The sequence below is a fragment of the Rhinolophus sinicus genome, chromosome 4 (assembly GCF_057876585.1).
Source record: "Rhinolophus sinicus isolate RSI-liver-muscle chromosome 4, RSI-T2T, whole genome shotgun sequence".
NCBI lineage: Eukaryota > Metazoa > Chordata > Mammalia > Chiroptera > Rhinolophidae > Rhinolophus > Rhinolophus sinicus.
In genome coordinates this window covers 44,980,841-45,005,017 of record NC_142504.1, presented here as the reverse complement: position 1 = coordinate 45,005,017, position 24,177 = coordinate 44,980,841, and the positions used below count along the sequence as shown (strand labels likewise).

General features: G+C 34.9%; 1 protein-coding gene and 1 pseudogene across 8 annotated transcripts in view; one reads left to right on the top strand and one right to left on the bottom strand.

The window, feature by feature from the left end:
* MAGI2 (membrane associated guanylate kinase, WW and PDZ domain containing 2) overlaps positions 1-24,177 on the bottom strand; it is a 1,312,004-nt gene that overhangs the window by 880,835 nt on the left and 406,992 nt on the right. The window lies entirely within an intron of this gene.
* On the top strand, positions 2,717-3,849 carry LOC109454144 (kallikrein-1 pseudogene; annotated as a pseudogene).

Genomic DNA, 24,177 nt, shown 5'->3' with positions numbered 1-24,177 from the left:
CAGATTTGGAAGCAGAAATAAAACCAGTTTTCTTAGAAGTTATGATGACTTTACTTTCTATTCTATAACAAAAGATCATTATCACTATCTTTTTAACATCCTAGTTTTACACCACAATTTCATTTGCTCTCCCAACTATTCATCCTATCCTTTGATAAGAGGCAACAGCGTGTTTCTGCTAATCAAGGAGAAGAATAAGATAGGTTGGGATACTCTTTATGATTAGAATAATTAAAACAATAGACTAGTGGCAAAAGAAGTCAGTTAAGCTGCCACTTTTCTGTAGCAATTGCTTATGTCTCTTTGGAATTAATATACTACATAATGTAAAATATTTTGTATGTATATTTTGTATTAATTTATTTAACTATATTTGCATAAAATAAATACTTTTATTAATGCAAATACAATAAGTTAATGTTAGAATATATGTAGTGTATATAAATAACATTTTAGTAATACATGATGCAATGTATAATATAATTAATTGAAAACAATTAAACCACATGGGGCTATGCCCACATGGCATAAAGACAATAGATTAATTCATTACAAATAAAGTCAGGAAAGTAAAAATTTTTTTCAAGTTCCAAAAAGATTCAATAACTTTATGAAGATTGTTGGAGCACATTTCTTGATGGTAGTGAATTATATTCTCTTTGCTACTCTTAAGTGAGGCAGGAGAAAGAATAATGATAGAATGTAGAAGAGAAGATGGGTTATTTTAAGTGAGGGTTAAATAAGTATAAATATCTTAACATTTTGTTAGCCTAGAAATTTTTTTATTTTTATTTTTACTTAAGCTTTCCTTCCAGAAATCAGATTATTTTATCTACAAACTCAGCATGTCACCTTTATTTCAAGTCACCAGAATATCAGAAATCATCCCTTTCAGAGTAGTTGAGACATCTTTTTAACTGTGACTGATAGGGATCAAATCTCAGATATTGAATATTACTACACATGTATGATATTGGTTTTCTGCTGTTATCCAAAATGACTGTTGCTATATAAGCAGCCTTGAGACTCTAAAATAACTGTTTTCTGAATGTTCTCTTGGGTGTGCTTAACTGGAGATCATCTGCTCCGGGTCATGATATTTTAATTCAGCTGGGACTTTGTGGAATCAATGAATAGATTTTAGAGACAATCCTATTTTTCACCCTTGTTTTATGGATGAAGAAACTGAGGTCTAGAGAACTAAAATGACTTGCCCAAGTCCTATACAAAGTATCCAAGATTACAGGTTCCAGCATCCATCAAAGGAGAAAAATAAACAAGGATTTTCCCATGTGCCAATAGAATTTCTTTACCACCTTTACTGACATCTACCCAACACAATGACCTATGGAACCTGAATCTGTCCATATTGTACTTAGCAGATAGAAATAATTATAACAATGGAAATGCGAGACTTTTTTACATTTATCTGAGCTTTATAGGGTAGCATTGTCCAGCTATTATTTGATGCATACATCTTTCTAGAAGGTGTATTTCTATATTATTTTAATCAACTACATTAAATTCCAAAAAGCCATTTTATTCATCAACTATGAGATACTGTACATAAAATCAATAACTACATAACTAATTTATTTTCCCTTTCTGCTTACTTCACAATACCCTTCTTGTTAAGGTGTTTTCCCCTCTCTCTCTTTTAATTATTATGATGTAATCCATTGAGATAGACGGTATTTATAATTTGTGACTTTTAAGAAACCAGGGAAGAAAAGAGTTCATAAGGACATACTATTCTCTCTTTTTTAAAATTCAGCTTCTGCAATGTTTAGTCCCTATATCTTCTTTTCTCTGAAATTTAAAGCAAAAATCTTATGCTTAATACCCTTAAAATTCACTGAGTAACCCTATCATATTTCAGTACACTTCCCTTTTAACCTGTTAGATGACTTAGAAAAAAAAGGTTGATTTGAAATTATTACCCATCTTCTTAAAAAAAAAAAAAAAATTACTACATTTCAGAAATCATAGTAATGATGATAATAATAGCCAATATTAATTAGTGGTTACTGTGTGCTGGGTATTTTGTAGGTATAAATCCTCCTCTTGTGGATAACTATCAGTATTCTCTCTTTAAAAATGAGGAAAGTGAGGCATGGATATATTATAACCTACCCACAATTGTGCAGCTTGGACGTGATATACCAGGACTCAGATCTATGGCGTCATTCCTCAAAAACAGCCCACATTCCACCCATTTCCTGACTAAGTTATTTGGTCATGGTCTCTTTCTCTAAATTTGATGTTCATCTTATGTTATTTGGTATTGTATGTTTTATAATATCTTCATAATCAAGTAGATTATTAACTCTCAGTAAGAAGACTGACCTACACAATTATTATATACCACTTAAAGATTGTTCACAGTGTGACATACACTTTGCTAAGCAATGTACTCATGTAATTTCAAAGTACTCATGTGATTTCATTTAGTCCTTACTCCAACACGCTGAAGTAAAATCCCACCCCATTTTATAAATATTTGTTGAGATAGTCAGCATCTTGCTAATGACTTACTTTGCTCAATAAATACCTCTTGTTATGGCAATCATAACATGTCTGGATCATACAGTCATTCATAATATTTCAAATAGAAGTCACCTGAGTCCCCCTACTTGAAATCTATTTCACAGACTTAGCTGTGAAATAAATGTGTATATGATTGTTGACCAGAGTAGACCAAACATAGCTCAGCGATTACGGAAACTACTTTTTCCCCACTTGCGTGCTGTAAAACTTCCTTCTATAGGCAAAGGAAAAAAAGATTAATGTAGTTCCATAAATTTGGCTCTCTGAGGAGAAAGGTTAAAAAAAAAACAACCCCAAAATGAATTATCTCTCTTTACTTTTTCCATCCCTTTTCCACTTTGTCTATTTTTCACTTGCCTCCCTTGCTCTGTTCTTTCACTCCTGCTTCTTTCATTTGTCTGTTTCTCACTATCTCTGTCTTTTCTCCCCCTCATCCTGCCTCCTTTCTGCTCCCTCTGTCTCTCTGTTCTCCCTTCTGCCTTTCTCATTTTCTGAACCTTTTACACTCTCTGTTTTTCACTGCCTTTCTCTTTGTCTCTGGATCTGCTTTTCCCACTGTCATATTCTTTTGCTTTCTCACTGTTTTTATTTTTCTGTGATTCTAAACCTTTTGTGCTCAGTTTTTTCCTTGTTTCTCTTTCTCTCCTTTGGGACCCACCTCCATGCTGCCCTGCCCCTTCTCCCTTTCCTCTCCTCTCTCATTCCTTTGGTCCCTCTCTCTCCCCAGTAATTACCAGCTCTGGCTGGGTCACTACAACCTGTTTGAAAATGAAGACACAGCACAGTTCATCCAGGTCAGTAAGAGCTTCCCACACCCCCAATTCAACTCGAGCCCCCTGAAGCACCACACCACCTATCCAGAAGAAGACTGCAGCTACTACCTCATGCTGCTCCACCTGGCAGATAACAAATACTGCGAAGGTCCTGGGTCTGCCCACCCAGGAACCCCAACTGGGGCGCACCTGCTAATGCCTCTGGCTGTGGCAACATCGCACTAGATCCACCTGCAGTTGAGTCCCCAGATGAGCTCCAGTGTGTGGACCTCAAGCTCCTGCCAAATGATGTGTGTGCCAATGTCTACCCCAGAAGGTGACAGACGTCATACTGTGTGCTGGACACTTGCAGGGTGGCAAGGACACCTGTGTGGGTGACTCAGGGGACCTGCTGATCTATGACAGTGTGTTTTAAGGAATCACATCTTGGGGACACACCCCATGTGGCTGACCCAATATACCCAGCATCTTCACCTAATTTCTGTTCTTCCTGGACTGGATCAAGGAGACCATGGCAGCAAACCCCTGAATGCCCCCGCCCTGTCCCTGACCCCAGTAAAACCAAATATGCATCAAAAAACAAACCAAACAACAAAACAAAACAAACAAACAATGAACTCCACCTTCTGAATTCAGAAAAGATTGTGACTATGTATCAGAACAATCACAAATGGCTGAAATGCCAACCAGGATCACAGGAAAGGGAGGTTTACAAGAAAGGAGTCAAGGCTAATGCCACAACAATGTCTGGGAGGCCAGAAGTCAGTCAGTCATAGCTTCTGAAATCCTTTTCCACACTCTGATGCATTTCGGGTTTGGAGACAGCACTTAGGACATATGAGGTTGGACAATTAAGTTTGCGAACTCATCCTAGAAAAAGGGCTACATACCTCATTGCTGAATATCACTATGGTCACCTTTGAAGTACTCCCCTTGGGAAACTATGCATCGATGCCAGCACCTAGTCCACCCTTCAAAGCAATTTAGGAACTCTTTTTCTGGAATGGTCATCAGAGCTGTCATCATATTACCCTTGATATTGTGAATGCCATTAAAATGTCTTCGTTTCAATATTTCCTTTATCTTTGGGTAAAGAAAGAAGTAATTGGGGGCCAGATTAGATAAGTAGGGAGGGTGTTCCAATACAGTTATTTGTTTACTGGCTGAAAACTCCCTCACAGACAGTGCCATGTGAGCTGGTTCATTGTCGTGATGCAAGAGCTATGAATTGTTGGTGAAAAGTTCAGGTCATCCAACTTTTTCACATAGCCTTTTCAGCACTACCAAATAGTCAACTTGGTTAACTGTTTGTCCAGTTGGTACAAATTCATAATGAATAATCCCTCTGATATAAAAAAAAAATGTTAGCAACATCATTGCAACAAGTTTGTGAACTTAATTGTCACACCTCATACAGTACGTTCTGAATAAAGATACTTAGAAGAAAGTACTATGTGGAAAGTTAACTGGCTTGTGAGTATCTTAGCTTTTCTATTTCTACTTACAAACAGAAAATTTCTACTTTAGTATGGCTATTGGGATGCTTACAAAGTAGAAATATATTCATTGTGCGTTTTCAAAGCCATATAATATTAAGTACCACTTTTGAGTTCTGAAAATGTTTGCCTTGCCCATATCACCTGAGAAACAATAGATGAAAGGGCCACAGATTTCTCATAACCAAGCTTACACCATGATCAGCTTACATATAATTGAATATTTTAGCACTAACATGATACTTAAAAATCTAAACTTCTAAATACATATTATCTGCAGTCTAAGCGGGACCATGTAAAAAGAGCAGAGTTAATCAGTAAAACATATCTGATTGCTGATAAAAACAAATACATGAATTCCTATATTCCTATTATCTGCTAAAATATGTTTCCTAAATTAAAAGTAAAAAAACAACAACAAACCCTTATCTTTTCAGGAACGTTTTTCTTCTCTACCATAGAAAAATTAGTTAAATTCTTGTCAAAATTTTCTTAAATATGCTTAGAGATCACATTATAAAGTACAGCATAGGGAATAGAGTCAATGGAATTGTAACAGCCATATACGATGTCAAAGAGATAGTAGATTGGTGGAGAAGGGTTATCACTTTGTGAGAGGTGTAAATGTCTGACTAGTACATTGTTTTGTACACCTGAAACTAATAAAATTATATAAATATAAATATAAGTATAAATATAAAATAAAGGAATTTAGTTTCGTTGTTTCTTAAGTGTCAATATATTTTTAGATAAAATGATGGCACTTTCTGGTATATTCTAATTGTGAGAATGAAATAATAGATTTTGTATCCACAGCATAAATTAACTCATGCAGGTTTATTCTTCTTAGCAATTGAAATAATGCTTTGAATTACTGAAAACTTTAAGACAGTGACCGAAAAATTGAGGTAGATTTCACAGTAATTATCCTCTCAATAGAAGGATGACTAAATAGATAAAATATTCATTACATAATATATATATATATATATTCCAAGCATTATTTAGTTATTTGAAATGTACACATAATTGTAATTGAATACATCTGTAGATTTTGTTATACAAAAAAATTTAAATATTTCACTTCTAGTGCTTTTTTCCTACAGTGCTTTGTATATCTAAAGCAATCAGCAGAAATGTACAGCATTTGGTCACCTTTCCTAATAAGTTAAATTCATAAAAATTATATTTAATGTTTCCAAGAGTATAGGCCCATGCTTATTTTGGAAGATATTTAATTCTAAAATCAACTGAAGTAAAGAACAGTTTCTATGTTCTTGCCGTGTGTATGTGTGTGTGTGTTGGGTTTTCCTTTTAAACAAGTCTGTCTTATATACTGAACGTTTCCTCTAAAGTGTCAGGCATAAGAGCTGATATACTGAAAAGGTCATTGTCCTCCTTATATTCTAATTTGACAAGGGGTTGCCAGATGTTCTGATAGTCATAAGGCCTCCCCAGTATACAATATTCCCTGAAGTGTTTTGATTCTATAACAGTGTTAACACATAACCTGTACAGAAGCACATTTCCTACTCAATTTTCAAAGCACACAATTTGCTTTTTCATAATTTTACTTTCTAATTTCTGGGAGGCAGTACATAATCCTGTGTGTCCTTCCAGGTGTAATCACTGTTTTACTGAATTTCTTTTTGCCTTTATTGGGTGTTGCTCCCTCTGTGCTTACAACTTGTATGTCTATTTCTGTTGAAACAAAATGATAAATATCACAGAGAAAACTCTTTACAATGTCATTAAGTAGATGGATGGAAAGGTAGATAGATGGATAGCATTTCCAGTTCTCTGCACAAGGAGCCTAAGCTTACATCTTAAATTGTAGTAGTTATAGATTTTCTATGATGGATTCTAGAGACTTGTTGTTAGAGATTTTTTTATTAGTTGTTCCATTGAACATAAAATCTGTGATAGGAGTGACTTTTCTAAATAGGATAAGCTTTTCTTCCTCTCTTTCTATTCAAATTGTCTTTCTTTTCTCTTTCCTGCAAATAAGGCCTTTGAAGAAAAGTACCAGAAATAATGGACTAACAAGAGGGGCTACTCAAGTTCCTGAATAATGGGACACATATCTTTCTGCTTTCCCTGTTGTAGCTTGAAATCACATATTACAAGGCATTTATCAACTTCACCCCTTTACGATAGTCACCTCTGGCCACTCCTCATTTCTGTGAATCAGCTCCATTTTTCCCTCTACTGCTAGATATCTAAGGTGTGCATTCAAAGCATGTTGCTGCATTTGGCTTGCAGCAGTCACACTGCCAATGTAGCTAGCGCATGCGATGAGCATCAAGTCCTAAACAGGACCCCCCTTCCAATTGGGAAAGCATCCTGCCTCCTCAAAGAATAAAATTCTTTGACTTGCTCCATACTGCTATGTGAGCATCAACCTCTTTCTGTATTTAAAGTGAATTGTACACATATTTTTAAAAATCTCCCTTTTAATTCGTTACAGTTTCATTCTAAGAACAAGTGAGAAGGTACTTCAACGTATGCTCTAGAAAACACCCTACTGAATCTTTCATTCTCCTCGAACTACTAGCATTTAAATCACAAAGCTTTTTGTTTGAGGATAATTTAAAATGAGATTGGGAAAGGCCAGTTGGAATAATTTTCCTTGTATTGTGGGTGATTTTTTTAGCTCTAACATCTTACTTTGTGAACCTTAGACTCTGAAAGATCTACACTTATTTTGACAATGAAAAGATACATAACATCATTCATAGATCCTACACTGTTGAAAAATATTCAATCCAATCCCAATTAGTAAAGTGAAAAACTTCATTATTTTTAGTTCTGTTTACCTTAATAATTGTGGAACACTTAAAAATCCTGTTACTTAAAAAAGATCACTTTTTTCCCTTTGAAGCAGTCATTTCTGAATTTGCAAACTTACATATCAACTTGTTTTCAGCACATTAGAAAACATAGAATATGTTTACTGGGAATTTAGAAACATTTATGTAATTTCATTCCTCTATTTATAGGACGATAATACGCACTACTCACAGACATCTAATTCCCATTAATTAGTCATAAAGCTTTTATTACTGAGCATATCTGTGCCCAACAGTGACCTATACACTGTGTTATCTTAAAAATAAAATAAATGAGAACATTGTCTATCACTTGAAAGCACTTATAATTGAATAATAATTAGTTAACATTTATTGAAAGCTCAAATAGCTATACTAATTTCATACAAAGCAGACTTCAGAGCAAGGAAAATTGTCAGGGATAAATAGGGCATTCCATAATGATACAGGGGACAATTCTCCAAGAAAACAACAATCCTAAATGTGAATGCACCCAATCAAAAGAGTACCAAAATATATAAGGCAAAGGTAACAGAATTGAAAGGAGAAACCAGAAACCCACTCTTAGAGTTGGAGACTACTAAGCCCCCTATCAATGAATGAGAAATCAAGCCGGCAGAAAATCTGTAAATATACATTTTACATAAATAGAACCATCAATCAATTTGAACTAATTGACATTTATAGAATACTCCATCTAAAAACAGAGGGATACACATTTTTCTCACACTTATGTGGAATATTCATAAAGATAGATCAAATTGCAGGCTATAAAACACCCCTTAACAAATTCAACAAAATAGATATCATGCAAAGTATCCTCTCAGACCACAGTAAAATTGAAGTAGATATCAATTGCAAAAGACGGCTGGAAATTTCTCAAATATTTGAATACTAAACACTCACATTGCTAAATAACACATATGTCAAAGAAGTCTCAGAAAATTTAAAAATATTTTGAACTAAATAAAAATGAGAATTCAACTTATCAAATGTTGTGGGATTCAGTCAAAAAAGTCCTTGGGTGGGGGAAGGGGACCGGCCCGGTGGCTCAGGCGGTTAGAGCTCCATGCTCCTAACTCCGAAGGCTGCTGGTTCGATTCCCACATGGGCCAGTGGGCTCTCAACCACAAGGCTGCCAGTTCGATTCCTCGAGTCCCGCAAGGGATGGTGGGCAGCGCCCCCTGCAACTAAGATTGAACATGGCACCTTGAGCTGAGCTGCCGCTGAGCTCCCGGATGGCTCAGTTGGTTGGAGCACATCCTCTCAACCACAAGGTTGCCAGTTTGATTCCTCGACTCCCACAAGGGATGGTAGGCAGCGCCCCCTGTAACTAAGATTGAACATGGCACCTTGAGCTGAGCTGCCGCTAAGCTCCCAGATGGCTCAGTTGATTGAAGTGTGTCCTCTCAACCTCAAGGTTGCCGGTTCGACTCCCGCAGGGGATGGTGGGCTGTGCCCCCTGCAACTAGAAATGGCAACTGGACCTGGAGCTGAGCTGCGCCCTCCACAACTAAGACTGAAAGGACAACAACTTAAAGCTGAACGGCACCCTCCACAACTAAGATTGAAAGGACAACAACTTGACTTGAAAAAAAGGCCTGGAAGTACACACTGTTCCCCAATAAAGTCCTGTTCCCCTTCCCCAATAAAATCTTAAAAAAAAAAAAAAAAAGGTAAATTAAAAAAAAAAAGTCCTTAGTGGGAAATTTATTATAATAAATGTATATATTTGAAAATGTGTCTGGTATTTTCAACATTTGAGCATGTTTGCTGTATACATCTTTGCAGTGAGCATTTTCACCACAAAACTAACTGGTCATAGGCAATTTCACCATAAAAGATAAAATAACAAAGATAAAGGAGGGACATTAAAAAGGACATAATAAAACATGAAAAATTAACAGCAAAATTAAAAATACTTTATCGTGAAAAATAAAAATACACTGTCTTCAAGTTATATAAGCATCATGGTAGAGTGACAAAGCCCCTTAGTTTCTCATCTTAAAGTTGCACCAAGTTGGACAGCTATAATTCAACAAAGGATTCCCTGTTCGACACAAACAAGTCTGAGAGATCCATGCATCAAGACTTCTGAAGATGGGTGTATTAGAATGAGCAGGGGAGGCAGAATGGAGGGAAGAGACAATGGCCGCAGATGCAGCTCACTACCTACTGTGGCCCCAGCTGATGTGGTAGCAGTGTCTGTGTTGGGTTGCAGCCCAAACTTGGCAGTAGGAGGGCTGAGGGACAGAAGCAACATTGCAGCTTGAGTGGTGCCCACTGTGGCTAAACCAGGTGACACAGCAGTGTTGCAGCCACCATTACAATGGAGAAAGCAAAGCCGTAGATATGTGAACCCACCTCCCCTCACCTGCCCTGCGCAAGCTGATATGATAACAGTGAAGGTGTTGGGTTGCAGCCCACATTTGGAAGCCTGGAGGGTGGGAGAGGCAATAGCAACATTCCTGCCTGAGTAACTAGGGTCAACTGTGGTTAAACCTGGGGAGAGACACAAAATAGCAGTGTGACAAGTGCAAACTAGCAGCCACAATTACTAGCAAAAAGGCAAAGCCACAAAATAGAGAACCTACCTCCCTTCCCACCCTTACCCCACCCATTATGGTGGAAACTGTAGGAGATAGTGGAGATACCTTGGATATCACAGAGTGGCTGGCAGCTTCTGATAAGGAGAGAGAACCAGGAACTCACAGACTTGGAACAAATAACCCACCATATCCCACCATGGGGGTAGTACTCTGAGACTGAGGTGACCCTGTCACAGAGGGGACAACCACCTCCTAGGAAAATATGGGGCTTTTTCACAACTAAGGCAACATAGCCCCACTGAGATCTTGAAAGTCCCAGTAGTGCAGATAAGAGAAAACAAAAACTTGTGCTGTAGCACCCTCTACTGGAAAACAAAAGAAACTCTATCAACTTGCTGAATTGTTTACAGCAAAACAGTACCTTAAAAAAGAAAAGTTCACTACCTCAAATGCCCCAGCAAAGAAATAATCCCGTCAAGTACTATGAATAACCAAGGTAACAAAGTAGCTCACAAAGAAAATGAAAAGTCTCCAAAAACCAAACTCACAGACATGGAAGACTGTGGTTTAAATGGCAAAGAACTGAAGATTGCAATTTTGAAAAAACTCAATGAGATACAAGAAAACTCAGAAAGGCAGTTCAATGAACTCAGGAAGAAAATCAACAAACAAAATTACTTTACTGAAGGGATTGAAACTATAAAAAGAACTAAGAAAAAATTATTGAGCTGAAGAACTCAATAAATGACATAAGGAATGAATTAGAGAACATGGGAAACAGCAGACCGGATGGAATAGACAATCAATATGTGAGCTCAGAGATAGAAATATAAAAATGATTTGGGTGGAAGAAGAGAGATCTGAAATAAATAAAATGAAAGATATCTGTGAGAAATCTGACTCCGTTAGAAGGAGCAATATAAGAATAATGGGTATACCAGAAGGAGAAGAAAGAGGAAAGGGAACAGTGAGCCTATTTAGACAAATAATTGATGAGAATTCCCAAACCTATGGAAAGAGCTGGACCCTAAAATTGAAGAAGCTAAGAGAACACCTAATTATCAAAATGTAAAAAGACTTTCTCCAAGGCACATTATATTAAACTGTCAAAAGTTAATGACAAAGAAAGAATTCTCAAGGCTGCCAGAGGAAAAATAGACTGCAGCCTATAATGGAAACCTCATTAGATGATTGTTAGATTTTTTGAGCAGAAAACTTATAAGCCAGGAGAGAGTGAATGAAATATTTGAAATATCGAAAGAGAGAAATCTCCACCCAAGAATAATAGATTCAGAAAAATTATTTTCAGATATGAAGGAGAAATAAAGGCTTTTCCAGACAAACAAAAGCGGAGGGAATTTACCACCACAAAACCTACATTATAGGAAATGTTTTACCTGAAACAAAAAGATAAAAGTATACAAAATTTTGATCAAGATGACAGACAGAACAGGAAATTGCAACTCTATTTCAGAAGAAGGTATTAAACAATTAAAACATAAAGGTTAATGAGGGAAAAGCATTTAAAACAAAAACTATTTCTGCAATTTGAAAATTAATGCACACCATAAAAAGGAATAATTTGTGATAAGAAAAACATAAATGGGGAGGGGAAAAAAGGAAAAAAAAATATCAGAAATAAAACTGGTGCTCTCACTACTGATCACACAGACTTTAAAATAACAATAGAGAAATAATACAAAAAACTGTATGCCTGCAAATTTGGTAACTTGGATGAAACTGACCAATTCCTTGAAAGACAATTATCACAAATCACACAAGAAGAAACAGACAATCTGAATAGATCAATATCTATTAAAGTAATTGAACAATAGTTAATAACCTTCCAAAAATGAGAACACCAGGCCCAGAACATATTTCAACTATTTCTATGAGGCTAGCAATACTCTAATACCAAAACAAGGTAACGACACTAAAAGAGAAGAAAAGAAAAAGGCAAGTCAATATCTCTCATGAACATAGATGCAAATATCAATAACATTTTAATAAATTGCATCCAACAATGTATAAATAAGTAACAAACCACAGCCATTTTGGATAGATACCACGTATTCAAGGCTAGTTCAACATTAGACAATCAATTAAAATAATCCAATCTATCAACAGGCTAAAGAAAAAACAAATCTATGATCAAATCAGTTATCACAGAAAAAGTATTTAACAAAGTCCAATGCCTGTTCATGATGAAAACTGTCATCAACTAGGAATAGAGGATAATTATTTTAACCTGATAAAGAACATCTACAAAATACAGCTAATATAGCTTTTGGTGAGAAACTGGACACCTTCCTCCTAAGACTGGTAAGAAGGCAAGGATGTCCCATCTCACCACTTTATTTAATATCATACTGGAAGTCCTATGTAGTGTAACAGGATGAAAAATAATTAAAAGCTATATAGATTAGAGAAGAAAAAATAAAATTGTCTTTATTAACACACAGCATGTCTGTCCTTTTTCTATTAAGAACACAAAAAAATACAAAAAAAAAAAAAAGTAAAAGAAATAACTGCAACTAATAAGCAAGTGTTGTAAGGTTGCAGGATATATGGTCAACATGCAAAAGTTACTCTTTATGCTCTATAAGAGCAATAAACAATTAGAACTTCAAATTAAAAAAAAAATTACAATAGCACAGAAAAAAAATGGAATACTTAGGTATAAATCTAGCAAAATGCATACAGGATCTGTATGCAGAAAACACCAAAACACTGAAGAAAAGAAGCAAAGATCTAAATAAATGGAGAGATATTTTGTGTTCATGAGTTAGAAGACAATATTGTTAAGATGTCAGTTCTCCTCAACTTGATATGTAGATTCAATGCAACCATAATGAAAATCTCAGCAAGATGTTTTATAGATATTAAGAAAACATTTCTTAACACATTGCGTACAGATCACGAGACTCTTCGTTTTTTCTGAGCCATGCATTAAGGACGGATAATGAGAATTCTCGTTTTTACTGTTGACTCTTTTTACTTTGCATATTTTATTGAATTATTTGTGTTTCGTTAATATCTAACGGGCAAATGCCATTAATGAATAAAATCTGCATCATATGTACACTTTTCAGAATTCATATTATTTTTTTTCTAAAAAAATAGTGATTTTGAATCGGATACATTTTTTCACCCATGAGTCATTTCACGTGTTACATTCATAACGGATGTATGAACAAACAGAGTTTTCCAGAACTGTAGTGATTTGTTTATAACATTTGGAAACTTAGTATCCCTTAGGCGATTTTGAATTATGTTATTTTTGGAAAAACACCGAATTATTTTATTTAACTCTTCGGTGAGAAGTGAAACTCGGTACATATGCAATTTTTGCCGTGTCCCACTGCACAAAGGAAGCTGCTTTCTGCAGTATTACACCAGGAGGGATTACTAACATCATAGGTGAGTAAATCCTAAAAAATTCCATAGAAAAATAATAAATGACACAGAAGCATTTACGCTTTAAAGAGAAGAGTGCATTTTAAAGTAGTTTCTTTTTTTTTTTTTAATTTTTTTTAATTAAATTTATTGGGGTGACAATTGTTAGTAAAATTACATAGATTTCAGGTGTACAATTCTGTATTACCTCATCTATAAATCCCATTGTGTGTTCATCACCCAGAGTCAGTTCTCCTTCCATCACCATATATTCTATCCCCCTTACCCTCATCTCCCACCCCCCACCCCCCGCCCCCCTTACCCTCTGCCAACCACTAAACTATTGTCTGTGTCTCTGAGTTTCTGTTTCTCATTTGTTTGTCTTGTTCTTTTGTTGTTTTTGGTAGTTTCTTTTAAAAACCTGCCGGAACAGAGGGGTATGAGGGATTTAAACCCCGCCGTACGCAACGTGTTAAATTAATTTGGAATGTCAAAAGACCTATAATTACAATTCTGAAAAAGAACAAACTTAGAGTACTCAAAGTAGCCAATGTCAAGACTTCCTACCAAGGTATAATAATCAGGAGAATATGTTATGGGTGAAAGAATACACACATAGATTCATGAAACCAAAGAGCCTGAAGTTGACCACCACAAATACAGTCAACTGATTTCAGACGAGGCAGCATGCCACGCCCTTCTCCCGCAGGTCGTGAATATACATATGTGACTCATAAACTTCTGTTGATCTCATTTGTTCAGTGTCAGGTGCCATGTGTTCAGTCATCCCCCAAATCTTAGGTTAGGAATCCCTTTTACCTCTGAATAGTGGGGTGAATAGGTAATTAAAATAGTACTATACTAATGAAAGATATTTTTAAAAATGAGTAAATTGGGTATGGGACATATGGGAACTCTCTGTAATATATTTGCAACTTTTCTGTAAATCTAAAAACTATTTTAAAATAAGTTAATACAAATTTATACACTTCAATCATCTTTTTTTTTTTCCCCAGTATTTTGTATCTAGATTTCCTTAATGGCCTGTGGTCACACAACTAATCTACGGAAGTGTCCAGATTTTCACGCAGGCAGTCCATGCCCATATGAGAGGCAATTTAGCTTAGTAACCAAGGACAATCTTTGGAGTTGGACTGCTTGCGTGTAAATCCTGACACTTCCAATTATGAGCTGTGTGATCCCAGGTAGGTTATGAAATCTCTCTATTCTTTGGTTTCCTCAGCTGAATAATAGCATAATAGTTATACCTACCTCAGAGAATTAAATAACTTGAATCAAGTAAAATCTCTGTGCATTACCTGGCACAGAATAATAAATGTCAGCTGTAATTATTATTAAATAAAATAGAACGAACAAGCCAAAACACAACAGGAAGTTAGACATCCAAATAAATGGTCCTGAGAGCCAAATGATGGTTTAAACTAAAACTGATTCTTTTTTTTTTATAGATCATGTACTTGTCCATCAATATCATCAATACTAAGGTGTGAGATTCACAGGTGCTGCTTATTAAATAGAATCAAGTGAAGCTACTTCTGATTAGATATTATGCTGAATTAGGCGACAAAACGTTTCTGTGCCAATACCATGCTGTTTTGATTATTGTAGCCCTGTATGTAGTACAAGCTAAAGTCAGGAAGTGTGATACCTCCATTACTGTTCTTTTTTCTTAAGATTGTTTTGGCTATTCGGGATCTTTTGTGGTTCCAAACAAATCTGATGACTTTTTGTTCTATTTCTTTAAAAAATGCCATTGATGGGGATTGCATTAAATCTGTATATTTTGGGGGTAATATGGCCATTTTAACTATGTTGATTCTTCCAATCCATGCGCATGGAATGTCTTTCCATTTCTTTGTGTCTTTTTCAATTTCGTTTAAAAATGTCTTATAGTTTTTAGCATGTAGGTCTTTCACATCCTTGGTTAAGTTTATTCCTAGGTATTTTATTATTTTTGGTGCAATTGCAGGAGGAATTGCTTTTTTTTAAATTTCTTTTTCTGAGATTTCATTGTTAGTATATAGGAATGCAATGGACTTTTGTACGTTGATTTTGTAGCTAGCAACTTTACTGTATTCGTGGATTGTCTCTAATACCTTATTGGCAGAGAAACAGACACACAGACCAATGGAATAGAATTGAGAACCCAGCAATAAAACCACATAAATATGGACAGATCATTTTTGACAAAGAAGCAAAAAACATACAATGGAGAAAAGACAGCCTCTTCAATAAATGGTGCTGGCAGAATTGGAAAGGCACGTGCAAAAGAATGAAACTAGACTACTATTTGTCACCATGTACCAAAATTAATTAAAAATGTATCAAAGACTTAGCATAAGACTTGAAACAATAAACTGCATAGAAGAAAACATAGGTACTAAACTTATAGACCTTGGGTTCAAAGAACATTTCATGAATTTGACTCCAAAGGCAAGGGAAGTAAAAGCTAAAATAAATGAATGGGACTATATCAAACTCAAAAGCTTCTGCACGGCAAAAGAAACCATCAACAAAATAAAGAGGCAACCAACTGAATGGGAGATCTTTGCAAACAGTGCCTCTGATAAGGGGCTAATATCCAAAATATACAAGGAACTCATGAAACTCAACAACAAGAAAAACAAACAACCCAATGGAAAAATGGGCAGAGGACCCGAAGAGACATTTCTCCAAAGAGGACATACAAATGGTAAATAGACATATGAAAAAATACTCAACATCACTAATCATCAGAGAAATGCAAATAAAAACCACAATGAGTTATCACCTCACCCCAGTCAGAATGGCTATCATCAACAAGACAAATAGTAACAAGTGTTGGAGAGGCTGTGGAGAAAAAGGAACCCTCATACACTGTTGGTGGGAAAGCAGACTGGTGCAGCCGCTATGGAAGGTAGTGTGGAGGTTCCTCAAAAAATTATGAACAGAATTACCATATGACCCAGCAATCCCTCTCCTGGGTATCTACCCAAAAAATCTGAAAACATTTATCCATAAAGACATGTGTGCTCGAATGTTCATTGCAGCTTTGTTTACGGTGGCCAAGACATGGAAACAACCAAAATGTCCTTCGATAGATGAATGGATAAAGAAGTTGTGGTATATATACACAATGGAATACTATTTGGCAGTAAGAAAAGATGATATAGGAACATTTGTGACAACATGGATGGATCTTGAGATTATAATGCTAAGCGAAATAAGTCAGACTGAAAAAGCAGAGAACCACATGATTTCACTGATATGTGGTATATAAACCAAAAACAACAAAAGAACAAGACAAACAAATGAGAAACAAAAACTCATAGACACAGACAATAGTTTAGTGGTTACCAGAGGGTAAGGATAGAGGGGGGTGGGAGATGAGGGTAAAGGGGATCAAATATATGGTGGTGGAAGGAGAACTGACTCTGGGTGATGAACACACAATGGGATTTATAGATGAGGTAATACAGAATTGTACACCTGAAATCTATGTAATTTTACTAACAATTGTCACCCGAATAAACTTTAACTAAAAAAAAGAAAAAAAAAAAGTTTCTGCGTTCTTTGCCACTAAGCAAACACTTTTACTTAAGCCAGATTCCTCTGGACTTTATTTTATATTTCAGTAAAATAGAAATAAAGTTTTCTAGAAAGTATTATCTGGTAAAGAATTCATAGACTGGGGTGAGACTTGCTTTGCTGGGAGACCTGCTGTCGTAATTTCTGGCTAAGTTACTTTAGGCAAGTTACTAAATCCACAAAGAAACGCTTTTAACCAAAAATGCTGACCCTTTCCATTGTTTCTTTGTTTTTTATTTAACTAATTTCTGCTCTTCACTACATTGTATCTTTCCTTCTATTTTCAATTTTATCACTTCTTTTTATCTAAAATTTGAATTGAAAATAGAACTCATTAATTTTTAATTTTAAATGCATCTAAGGTATACATTTTCTTCTGAATATTATATTAGTCACATTACACAAATGTCAATATACAATAAACATTTTCATTGTGTTCTAAATATTTTAGGACATTAATTATGTAGTTCTTTGACAGACATGTTAATCATTGAGAAATGTGTACTTGAATTTCCAAAAAAATAGATTGTGGGGAAATATTTAATTAGAGTGGGAGAACATGGTCTGTATTGATATGGATTGCTTGTCATTTGTTGAGACATGCTTTATGGCTTAGTATATGATCTCTTCTAATAAAAAAAATACATAATTACCATTAAAATTCTACCACATATACTTAGATAACACCATTTCTGTTTTTCAGCTGATCAAAACAAATACGTTTAGCCTTGATCACATCCCTCCATAATGCTATGAATTCATTATGTTATGAATGCTAGTATTCAATTTTATCTTAAATTTAAACATTCCCAAATTAACTATTATTATTGTTGTTGTTGTTTTACCTTAGATTTAACAATTTCTTAGCCTATCATTATTTGTTACATCCCCACATTTCTTAAAAATCACACCGTTATTCTGTGTTCAATTTCCTTCTTTGTTCAATTTTCATCATATTGAAGTACATTGTTTACTTCTTGCCTTTATTGTCGCTTTTGAAAAAATTTGTTGTTAATCTAATTACTGATCATTTGTGAGTAATTTTTAAACCCTATTGCCTTACATTTTTTCTTCAATCTTTTGAAGTTTTTCTATAATATATATTAGTACAGACTTATTTTTATTTATCCCACTCTTAAAACATTAAGAATTGTTTCTTTTATTAGGAGTTACTTCTTTGAATGCTGCCTGTCCTCCATTTTATCTAATTTCTCCTCTATAATTAATCTTATGAAATTAACAGCCTATGATCGAAGTTTAATCTCTTTACTCCCCTGTGTCTTAACTTCTCCTTAATATTTTTCATCTCTTTATCCCTCTGTGCTGCATTCTAAAGGATTTCCTCAGATGAAACTTTCAGTTCATTAATTCTTTCTACTGATGGCTTTTAAAACCCATTCATTGAAATTTTCATGGTTGTTTTTAATTTCCAGAAAATGAAATAAAATACAATTTTGTTTCCAATTTGCTTCTTATTTCACAGCGTTCTAGCTTTTCATTACGTTTTCTATTTCATATTTTATTTTCCTAATACATTTAATATAATGATTTGATAGTATCTTTCAGATTGTTTTAGTAATCTGAAGTTCTTGGAAATATTAATCTTTCTTTATGTTATGCTTTTTCTTGATATAGATTTATTCTAGTATAGTTTATAATTTTTGACCCTAAAAGATAATTGTATTTTTTCCCTTTAGGTAGCCCATACACCTGGGTCATAGAAATGAATTACAAATATTTTTGCATTTGCTTGCATCTATAGGTAATGCTATGTAGAAACAGTCTTGGCTTGGGATTTCTGCATTGTGTAGGTAGAGTAAATTCAGACTTAGCTGTTTCACGTCACATAAAGTGAAGTGTGTATTTCTCATGGAAGACATTTTCCTTTTTTAACTACTGCGAGTTTCAAACAAAGACAATATTCCCTGACATGTCCCGAGCCCAGTAGGCAGAGTTTCCTAATTCTCTTTCAGAACTGTAGGCAATATTTCCAGAATCCCAACTTCATTTAGGGTCTGACTTTACCTTCCTTCAGGCAGGTCTGAAACCTGGTATACTTTCACCACGAGGTATTAAAATCTCATAACCATAATCTCAAAATATAATAAATTTTTCTATTATAAACATTGATACAGATGGAAAGGAATACCTAATGAAAAGTACCTATTTAGAAAGAAAGGGGACACTTTACCATCTTCTGGTCCTCTGAGTTGCTTTCTAATCCTTTCTTTAACAATCACCCAGAATCCTAAAAGGATAAAAATGAGAAAGAAAGTCTAGTGCTAATAGTTAACCCCTCGGAGCTGTTCTCTGGAAAAAAATTGCTTTAACAGGATTATTAGACAGGGTTTCCTGTCTAATAATATAGTCATTAGCCACACGGGGCTAATGAACACCTGAAGTGTGGCTAAGTCTGATATGCTGTAAGTTTATAATACATATTGGATTTTAAGATGTAGTACAAAAAAATGTAGACTACCTTAACATTATTTAAATTGAGTACAATAAAATATATTATTAGAAAATGTCATCTGTTTCTTTTAATTTTTAAAAATGTGATTAGTGGAGTGGCCGGTTAGCTCAGTTGGTTAGAGCGTGGTGCTAATAACACCAAGGTTGCCGGTTCAATCCCAGCATGGGCCACAATGAGCTGTGCCCTCCTCAAAAAAAAAAAATGTAATTAGTAAAACAATTAAAAGTATATGTGTGGCTTGCATCATATTTTATTGGACAATGTTTTATATTTAGGGAATAAATTCACTTTGAAAGAAAATAGTGCCAGAGATAAGGGATGGAGCTTTCGACAAAGAGGGAATTAAATGTTCTTATATAGAAACTATAATTTTCTAGGTATTAAGAAAAACACTGTTGTAATAATGCTCTTGCAATATTTTTAGGATTAGAGCTGTTAATCATGTTAATCATTTTAGATTAAGGATGTATTCTAAGATTAGAGTAGAATGCCCTCTTTTGGAATTTTGTAATGGAACTTTTTCTTTCTATAACCTGGGACAGTGCCAACGGTAGTTTGCTGAATATGAGGTGACTAACGTCCTCATCCCCACAATTTCTATCAGCCACTAATAAACCCACCTTAAATAATAATTGATAGGCAGAAACAATGTCATTATTACATAACACAGCTTTAAGACTTGTCCTCTAATTGTTGATTCTCAGGCTTCATTTTTGGGTTTTTTTCACCAATCATTTGTCAGATGATCATTTCCTCATTTTTGAAACACTTTAATTATTTCTTCTCAATTTTCTTTGCTGGTTCCCTTTGCATCTCTCCATGGAACATTTAAAGCACCCAGGGCTCAATCCTAGGACTTCTTTTCTTTTGTCTACACTCAGTGTCTAGGTAAACTTATATACTTTTGACAGTGTTACATACACTCTCTATGCTGATGTTTCCAAAATTCATATCTCCTGCCCAGATTCAGCTGAACTCCAGACTCAAATCCACTGCCTACCTAATATCTCCACTTGGATGTCCAATAGATGCCTCATATAGCATACCTCAAAATGATCCCCACACCTGATCCTCTTGCAGTCTCTTGCATCTCTTTAGAAAGAAATTTCATCAATTCAGATGCTCAGATTAACTGGTTTTATCTTAGCTCCTCATTTTTTTTCTTATACACAACATCCACTCCATCAGCATATGCTTTAAAATTTATCCAAAATCTGACCACCCGTTACCACCTCCACTGTTGCCCCTTGATCTGCGTCACCATCTTCTGCTTGCAACAGCCTTCTAACCCAACTGGTCTTCCTGTTTCCACCCTTACTCCTACTCAGTGGTCTCCATACATAGCCACAATTATCCTTTTAAAATACAAGGCCGATAACATTATTCCTGTTCTCAAAACTGTTCAATGAGCTTCACATCTCACATAACATATGTGAGCCCTATGTGGAACTATATCATTTCCCTCACTCAAGCTTCCTCTGATATCATCTTCTACCAGTCTGCTTGCTTCTCATTAATTTTATTCCAGAAAATCTGGCTTCATATCTGTTTTTCATGCTCATCAAACCAAGTATGGTCCTACTTGAGGCTTTTTGCCCCTTCTGCCTAGATGTTTCTTCCTTTAGCTATTATCATGTATTTTCTTCTTTCTTCCTTCCTTGCCATCTCTGCTAATATGTGACACCTTCCCTGACAAACCTATTTAAAATAGAACAAATACACACCCCACCACACATGCACACACAGAGCACTACCTATCAGCCCACATCTTGTTTATTTTTCCTTGTAGCACCGATCCTTGTAGCTTCATAAGGGCAGGGATTTTATTCACTTTAACTATACTTTACCCCCAGTACCTGGAATAGAGTTTGACACATAGTGAGCACTCAATAAATATTTTCTAAGTGAATAAATCAATGAACCTTCCAACTTGATTCTCTTTAAGAACCTTCTTTGTAGGCACTATAGAGTTGCCTCTACTGTTTGATAATAAAATCATAAAAATGGTCAACATTTAATATTATACAAAGAGATAATGATGATAATGCAGTGAGGATGAGGAGGAGGATTAAGTAAAATACAGAAAAAGGGCTATTAAAGTGGTGAAGTTAGCTGTGTTCCCAGAAAAGTTCTCACTTATGGGACTGAATGATTGTTGGGGGTGCAAGGAGATAACCAGCAGACAACCACGGTGGGGTTCAGCTGGTTTTTCTTCTAAAATAGCCACGTGCAAATCGAAAGCCAACAAGTCACAGACACTATGATTCCCTGAGTAGATTTTGCTGGGTTCTGCTTCTGATCTTGAGGTCTGGCTTTTGTGACAACTCCAATTTATATACTTCAGTTGGCTGAATAATGCTCCCCTCGCAAAGATGCACACATTCTAATCTCCAGAACCTGTGTATGTCAGCTCATTTGCAAAATAAATCACATATATGATTGATTATATTAAGGCTCTTGAGATGGGGGGATTATCCTAGATTATTTCAATGGGCTCAGATATAACCACATGCATCTTAGAAGAAAGAGGCAGGAGGGTCAGAGCTAGAAAAAGATTTGATGATGCTATGCGTCTCACTTTGAAGATGAAGGAAGGGACCATGAGCTGAGGAGTGAAGGTAGCCTCTAGAAAGTGGAAAAGGGAAGGAATGGATTCTCCCCCAGATCTTCTGGTGGGAGCGCAGCCCTGCCCAACACCACAATGTCTACCCTGTGAAAGCCATTCAAGACTTGTGACTCCCAGAAATATTAAGATAATTTATGTCGTATAAACCATTACATCTATGGTAATTTGTTGCAGTAACAACAGGAAAATAAAATACCCACAAACCTTAGCGCACTCTGTAAGCCCCATCGTTGCATTCCCAGCTCATCTGTATGTCCTAGTTATTCCAAGAAATCCTTCAATTTACTCCCATCATTACTACAATTCAGTCCCATAATTCACCTTCTTTTTTAAGAGAATGTCTTACTTTTTATCCATTTTCAACTTTATTTCACGTATTCTTCTTCCTCTTTTCTGTGGCTGAAAACCCAACTCTACATTCTCTACAGAGATACATTCCCTAGAAGAAAATTTGATTCTCAAGGGAACACCATACCTTTTAATTTTTGTTAGTTTTAAAAGTTGATTAGTGTTCAAATAATATCTATTAGGAAGGTAACAAACCTTCCTGAATGAGAATTTGACTGCTTCCTTCAGCATTTGGGGTTACTGAGTTATTACTAATTGGAAATTGATAAATTAATTGCTATCTCTGTACTTCATATGTACTTACAGATTTCAAAAAAAATTTAAAGTATTTAATATTTAGATACAGGTATGTCAGAAATTAATATTTAAATCATGTAATTTTTTGCTTTTGTTTATTGTTTGAAGGTTAAAGCAACTTTTTCTTTAATGCTGCATTTTTATATAAGACATATGTTTTCCAAGGAGCAAATGAATACATTTATTAGATCATTTAGATTTTATGAGCTGTTATTTTTATATATAAAAATATAAATATGTTTCTATACATATTAGAAGTATAAAATAGCTGCATCATTTAGGATTGACTCATAAAATGATTATTTCTCTGCAGTAAAATAATGTACCTTTCAAATTTCAGATAGCAAATACACACTACTAAATTTTCAAAGTTCTGAAACCTTTTTTATTATAGAGACATATTTATTGCTTCTTTTATATAATTTTCAAAATAATATATTTCTACTCTTGCAAATATTTATTCTTTAGAAACATAAAAGTCACTACTCTCAGAAATGAATTTTAAGGTAGCAGTTACCTCAATAATCATTCCGAATTATTTTGGAAATTATTATATTGTGTTCTTGGTTTTACTATTCAGTATAGTTCTCTGTTTATGAATCTGTTTAGCTACTAGAGGTTCAAAAGCTTTTAATTTAGTAGACTCAATTATACTGCTCAGTAAAATCCTCAGTTTGAGAAAATTATTTTTAATCTACAGATAATCCTTGAAATAAATATTTATAGTATCAAATTCCAGTGTTTGAGTTGTTTTATTAATGTCATATGAACAACAAAATAGAGAGATAACTGGGCAATAAAGTACCAGCCAACTGTGGGAGATACACCATATGAGGAAGGTTATCTGCATAACTCAAGAAATAAGATCGTCCCTTTCCACTTGGTCAGCATTATTTCTTCAATATTATTATTATTATTATTATTACTTTTATCATGGTTCACTAGTAGTCACTTTATGTTGTTTAAACTAAGTCTAAACTTTCTATTCCCCATCTAATGTACACTGGAGTGGTTTCTGCCTGCAGCATTAGGATACTCTATAGAAATCTGTGCCTAATCCTGGTGCCCCAAATAATACATTCATCTGTTAAGCCACGGAAAAATAATTAGGAAAGACTATGACAGTGTGCTGGATATGTATTTACTTTTAATTTAATTGTGATTTGTAGAAAAGTTAATCATTCTACATGGCATGGTCATCTTTGTTAGTTCAGCTGCATAGGTGTGTGAATAACTCCATAGAAGACTGCAGGTGT